Source organism: Muntiacus reevesi, chromosome 1, assembly GCF_963930625.1.
Source record: "Muntiacus reevesi chromosome 1, mMunRee1.1, whole genome shotgun sequence".
Taxonomy (NCBI): domain Eukaryota; kingdom Metazoa; phylum Chordata; class Mammalia; order Artiodactyla; family Cervidae; genus Muntiacus; species Muntiacus reevesi.
This window is the reverse complement of record NC_089249.1, coordinates 93,968,774-93,975,902: the sequence shown is the minus strand read 5'-3', so window position 1 is coordinate 93,975,902 and position 7,129 is coordinate 93,968,774.

The following is a 7,129-nucleotide window of genomic DNA, read 5'->3' as shown; positions in this document are numbered from 1 at the left end:
GTATTTTGATAGTGATTGCATTGAATCCTTAGATGGCCTTGGGTGTTATGGTCACTTTAACAATACTGATTCTTCCAATCCAAGAAAATGGTGTATCTTTCCATCTGTGTAATCTTTGATTGCTTCATCAGCATCTTCTATTTTTCAGAGTACATATCCTCAGTCTCCTTAAGTGGATTTATTCCTAGGTGTTTTATTCTTTTTTTGTTGTTGTTGTTGTTTTGTTTTATTCTTTTTATTGAAATGGTAAATGAGATTTCTTGCTCAATTTTTCTTTCTGATCTTTCATTGCTAATGTATAGAAATGTAACAGATTTTTGTGTATTAATTTTGTACCTGCAACTTTATCAAGTTCATTGATGAGCTCTAGTAGTTTTCTGGTAGCATCTTTAGGATTGTCTATGTGCAGTATCAGGTCATCTGCAAACAGTGACAGTTTTACTTCTGCTTTTCCAATTTGGATTACTTTTCTTTTTCTTCTCTGACTGCTGTGCCTAGAAGGCTTCCAAAAAATATGTTGAATAAAACTGGCGAGAGTGGGCATTCTTATCTTGTTCCTGATCTTAGAGGAAATGCTTTCAGTTTTCACTATTGAGTATGATATTAGCTATGGGTTTTTCATAGATGGCCTTTATTACATTGAGGTATCATCCCTCTATGCCTACTCTCTGGAAAGTCTTTATCAAAAATGTATGTTGAATTTTTTCAAAAACTTTTTCCAAAAAAAAAAAAAAAAAAAAAAACTTTTTCCATATCTTTTGAGATGATCATGTGGTTTTTTATTCTTCAATTTGTTAATATGATGTATCACATTGATTGGTTTGCAGATGATGAAAAATCCTTATATCCCTGGGATAAATCCTTCTTGATCATGGTGTCTGATCCTTTTAAAGTATTACTGGATTTGGTTTGCTAGTACTTTGTTGAGAATTTTTGTGTTTGCGTTCATCACAATTACAGTGATATTGACCTGTAATTTTCTTTTTTTATGGTATCTTGTCTGGCTTTGGTATCAGTGTAACACTAGCCTCATAGAATGAGTTGGGAAGCATTCTTTGCTCTCAATTTTTTGAAATAGTTTGAACAGGATAGGCATTAACTCTCCTCTAAATATTTGGTAGAGTCACCTATGAAGTCAGCTGGTCCTGGGCTTTTTTTGTTGGGCATTTTTTCTTATGGATTCAATTTCATTACCGTTAATTGATCTATTCATAGTTTCTGTTTATTTTCAGTTCAGTCTTGGGAGATTGCACTTTTCTAAAAATTTGTCCAGTTCTTCCAGGTTGTCCATTTTATTGGCATGTAATTGTTCATGGTCGTCTTTTATGATCCTTTGTATTTCTGTGATGTTGGTTGTAACATCTCCTTTTTCATTTCTGATTTTATTGGTTTGGGGCCTCTGCATTCTTTTCTTGATGAGTCAGGCTAAAGGTGTATCCATTTTCCTTATCTTCTCAAAGAATCAGTTTTTAGTTTCATTTATCTTTCCTATTGTTATTTTAAATCATAGTTGATTTCTAGTCCAAAATTATTTACTTTTTTAAAAGTAGGTGAAAATGTAATGAATTGACTCAGTTCAGTTCAATTCAGCCGCTCAGTCATGTCCAACTCTTTGTGACACCATAGACTGCAGCACACCAGGCTTCCCTGTTCATCGCCAACTCCCAGAACTTACTCAAACTCACGTCTGTTACATCGGTGATGCCATCCAACCATCTCATCCTTTGTCATCCCCTTCTCCCACCTTCAGTCTTTCCCAGCATCAGGGTCTTTTCAAATGAGTTGGATCTTTGCATCAGGTGGCCAAAGTATTGGAGTTTCAGCTTCAACATCAGTCCTTCCAATGAATATTCAGGACTGATCTCTTTTAGGATGAACTGGTAGGATCTCCTTGCAGTCCAAAGGACTCTCAAGAGTCTTCTCCAGCACCACAGTTCAAAAGCATCAATTCTTTGGTGCTCAACTTTCTTAACAGTCCAACTCTCACATCTATACATGACTACTGGAAAAACAATAGCTTTGACTAGACGGACCTTTGTTGGCAAAGTAATGTCTCTGCTTTTTAATATGCTGTCTAGGTTGGTCACAGCTTTTCTTCCAAGGAGGAAGTGTCTTTTAATTTCATGGCTGCAATCACCATCTGCAGTGATTTTGGAGCCTGAAGAAAATAAAGTCTCTCACTGTTTCCCCATCTACTTGCCATGAAGTGATGGGACCGGATGCCATGATCTTAGTTTTCTAAATGTTGAGCTTTAAGCCAACTTTTTCACTCTCCTCTTTCACTTTCATCAAGAGGCTCTTTAACTCTTCTTCACTTTCTGCCATAAGGATGGTGTCATCTGCATATCTGAGGTTATTGATATTTCTTCCAGCAATCTTGATTCCAGCTTGTGCTTCTTCCAGCCTGGCATTTGGCATGATGTACTCTGCATATAAGTAAAATAAGCAGGGTGACAATATACAGACTTGATGTACTCCTTTCCTGATTTGGAACCAGTCTGCTGTTCCATATCCAGTTCTAACTGTTGCTTCTTGACCTGATTTGACCAAACAATAATATATCAAGTGTATTATAACTACAAAATGTAAATATATGCATTATTCACCATGTATTTTTGCTATAAACATTTTTTGTCTTCACATACCTTGGTTCTGAGTTTGAAATATCATTTAAAAAAAAATACCTTTATGTCATGTGAAGCAGTACTGACTTTATTCTGCACATGGAAAGAGGACATTCAGTTCAGTTCAGTTCAGCTGCTCAGTCGTGTCTGACTCTTTGTGACCCCAAGAATCGCAGCATGCCAGGCCTCCCTGTCCATCACCAACTCCCAGAGTTTACCCAAACTCATGTCCATTGAGTCGGTGATCCCATCCAACCATCTCATCCTCTGTCATCCCCTTCTCCTCCTGCCCCTAATCCCTCCCAGCAACAAGGTCTTTTCCAATGAATCAACTCTTCACATGAGGTGGTCAAAGTATTGGTTTCAGCTTCAACATCAGTCCTTCCAATGAACGCCCAGGACTGATCTCCTTTAGGATGGACTGGTTGGATCTCCTTGCAGTCCAAGAGACTCTCAAGAGTCTTCTCCAACACCACACTTCAAAAGCATCAATTCTTCAGTGCTCAGCTTTCTTCACAGTTCAACTCTCACATCCATACATGACCACTGGAAAAACCATAGCCTTGACTAGACAAACCTTTATTGGCAAAGTAATGTCTCTGCTTTTTAATATGCTATCTGGGTTGGTCATAACTTTCCTTCCAAGGAGTAAGCGTCTTTTAATTTCATGACTGCAAACACCATCTACAGTGATTTTGGAGCCTAAAAAAATAAAGTCTGACACCATTTCCACTGTTTCCCTATTTTCCGTGAAGTGATGGGACCAGATGCCATGATCTTAGTTTTCTGAATGTTGAGCTTTAAGCCAACTTTTTCACTCTCCTGTTTCACTTTTATCAAGAGACTTTTTAGTTCCTCTTCACTTTCTGCCATAAGGGTGGTATCATGTGCATATCTGAGGTTATTGATATTTCTCCCAGCAATCTTGATTCCAGCTTGTGCTTCTTCCAGCCCAGCATTTCTCATGATGTACTCTGAATATAAGTTAAATGAACAGGGTGACAATATACAGCCTTGATGTACTCCTTTTCCTATTTGGAACCAGTCTGTTGTTCCATGTCCAGTTATAACTGTTGCTTCCTGACCTGCATACGGGTTTCTGAAGAGGTAGGTCAGGTGGTCGGGTATTCCCATCTCTTTCAGAATTTTCCACAGTTTATATTGTGATCCACAGTCAAAGGCTTTGGCGTAGTCAATAAAGAGGACATTAAAGTTTTATTAATCTAGAGTATAATACACATAATACCTTCTATATGTCACTTATGCATAGTTTTTTGTTTTTATTTTTTAAATGTATTTTTATTTATTTTCTTCTTAATTTATGTATTCGGCTGTGTCAGGTCTTAATTGTAACATGCGGGATTTTTGTTGCAGTGAGCAGGCTTCTCTCTAGTTGTGGCATGTGGGTTCAGTAGTTATAGCACATGGGTTTAGTTGCTCTGAAGCACGTGGGATCTTAGTTCCCCAAACAAGGATGAAACCCACATCCCCTGCATTAAGAGGCAGATTCTTAAACACCAGGCCACCAGGGAAGTACCTATAAAGTCCCTATAGTTTTTTAGATTGTAGCCTTTTGGTAGCATTTAGTGAAAGAGGCCAGTTACCAAAATGATTCTCTAGGAAAGTTGCAGTTGGCAGAGGGAAGTTGCTGGAACTTTGTCATGCTTCTACCCTAAAGCTTTTCACCTACGCACAAATACAAAGAAGTTTCTATTTCACTTGTACGATTTAATGTTTCTTTATAGAAATAAATTCTTAAAGGAAAACTCAAGAGCTACAGAAGCTATGCTTATAGTAATAACTCTCAGCGAACATTAACTTTATATCAAGCACTTATTTCTTCTAATCATTGTAACAATTTTATGAGGTTAATTTAGTTTCCCCATGATCACATAGTCAATAAAAGGCAAAACTAGGATTTCAACCAACAAAGGTCCGTCTAGTCAAAGCTACGGTTTTTCCTGTAGTCATGTATGGATGTGAGAGTTGGACTATAAAGAAAGCTGAGCACTGAAGATTTGATGCTTTTGAACTGTGGTGCTGGAGAAGACTCTTCAGAGTCCCTCGGGCTGCAAGGAGATCCAACCAGTCCATACTAAAGGACATCGGTCCTGACTATTTATTGGAAGGACTGATGCTGAAGCTGAAACTCCAATACTTTGGCCACCTGATGCAAAGAACCAACTCATTTGAAAAGACCCTGATGATGGGAAAGATTGAAGGCGGGAGGAGAAGGGGATGACAAAGGATGAGATGGTTGGATGGCATTACCGACGTGATGGACATGAGTTTGAGTAGGCTCTGAGAGTTGGTGATGGACAGGGAAGCCTGGCGTGCTGCAGTCCATGGAGGCGCAAAGAGTCAGACACGATTAAGTGACTGAACTGAGGATTTCAAGTCTGGTTTGTCTGAACTCAACTTCTGTCTAACCATGACTTCCTTTCCTAGGGCCTCTGTGTGCAGTCTCTTTGCTTCAGTGTGCATGTAATCATCAACTTGAATGATAATAACAGAGATATTTATATTTGATTTAATTTTTATTGAAAGGTAGTCTAATTCATACTGTCCCAATTTTCTTCCTGCCTCCATTAAAAAAAAAAAAAAAAATTCAATCATGTATGCTGCTGCCACCTAGTGGCAATATTTCTAACTTAGAAAAATAGGTTTCAGAAATCTTGAAAGGAAGCTTTTATGTGACTTCAAAATTCAAATTAGAAAGTGAACAAAGTACACAGCATCCGCAGGTCACTTTCCTAGGAAGATACAACTGGTACCTGCTCATTAGCCATGCCCCTGTCAGCCTGCACCTTGCCGCCTTCCTACCCATGTTAGACAGCCAAACTATCTGCTTGCCAGCAGTTCCTAAGACTTCTCCCACAACACATCTGTGTATCTGTGCACTCCAGGTGCACTCTATTACTGCACTTCAAAAATCTTTGCAGAATGATATTAGTACCTAAGTTGTCTGCTTTCTCACACAAGTAAAACAATGTCTGCAAAGCACAGTGTGATCTCTTGAGTTCTCTCAGATAATCATTTGAATGATTGTCTTGTCTCTCTCACTGGTATTACAGTCTTGTAGGAACCTGATTCCTGACATCCACCTACTGCCCACAGCACAGTGACTTCCATTCAAAAAAAATCACTCAGAATTTTCCATGAAAGAGGGGAACATTACACAGGCTTCTGTCCCCTCTTAGGCAAAGGTTGCACATCACCTTCTCTCCATGGAATTGGAAGCTTTGGTATGTTGCTTATCTAAGTATGTGTTACCACTGAGTCCTTTGGTTATTATATGGTGCCACTTTTGAGGGCTTGGAAACTGAGATGTGTGCGGAAGATGCAAAGGTGAGGCTTTTATTTTGCCATCAATGAACTGACTGTACGATCGTGAAATCATGAAATTTAGCCCATTCAGAGTGGACATTTCCAGACTGACTCTAGGACTTCATGTACAATGTAACTCTTCAGTTGTTAATTCATAATCATGTACAATCACTAGGGTTAATTATAAGTATTTAAATTAATGGAGTACTTACAAACCACGTATACTGGGCAGGGGGAAGTAAGGGCTGGAAAGGCTATAACTTTAGAACTCACTGTTATTCTGCCCTCTTTTGATGTGTTGTATCATCCTACATGCAGAGATCAATACAATCCCTTCTCCAAAGTCACAATCTCCACTCTCCAGAGATTATAGTTTTCTTTCTAAAGACATTAATGAAAAAATTAGAAGTAGGTGGAAGCTATACTGCAGTGAAAAATTAAGGGTGAGCATCAAAGAAAATCAACAGAAAATAGTCCCTTATTCCCACAAAGGAGGTCCCCAATTGATGGTAGTTAAGACTAGGGACATGAGTATGTCACCTGCAGACATTTCCAATAAACTCCCAGCTAATTTTTGGAGTAAAATTTTCCCAACTTGAAGACCTGCTCTAAATTCAGGAGCCAAACTTACTGAATTTGAATTGCTGCTTGCTGCATCCCAAAGAAAGCTTTCCTCAGGGTCCATGTTGTGCTAGGCACTGAGCCAGATCCAGGGAAGGCATGGGGCAGAACTGTACTCTGGAGGATAGCATGCTCCATCAAGATTCAAGAGACAGGGCTACTTCCCTGGTAGTCCAGTGGCTAAGATTCCCTGCTCCTGATGCAGGGGGCCCAGGTTCAGTCCTTGGTCAGAGAACTGGATCCCACACACCACAACTAAGTTCACATGCCACAACTCAAGATTCCGCCTGCCATAACTGAGACCCGACACAGACAAATAAATAAATATTTTATAAATAAAAGACTTTAGAGATGGGAGTCTAAGTTCAGCTCTAACATTCTAAGTATTCCTTCTCACTGTTAACTTAGCCTCTACCCTCAAGAAATGTCAAAAAATAAATCCATACCTCCAGCTGTTAAGTCAGAGAGGGCAAAATACCAGGTGATTTGCACACTGTAGTTCAACAAGCCTACACAATAATACCAAGAGTTATATTGGATTTTGTCAGCTCCAGCAG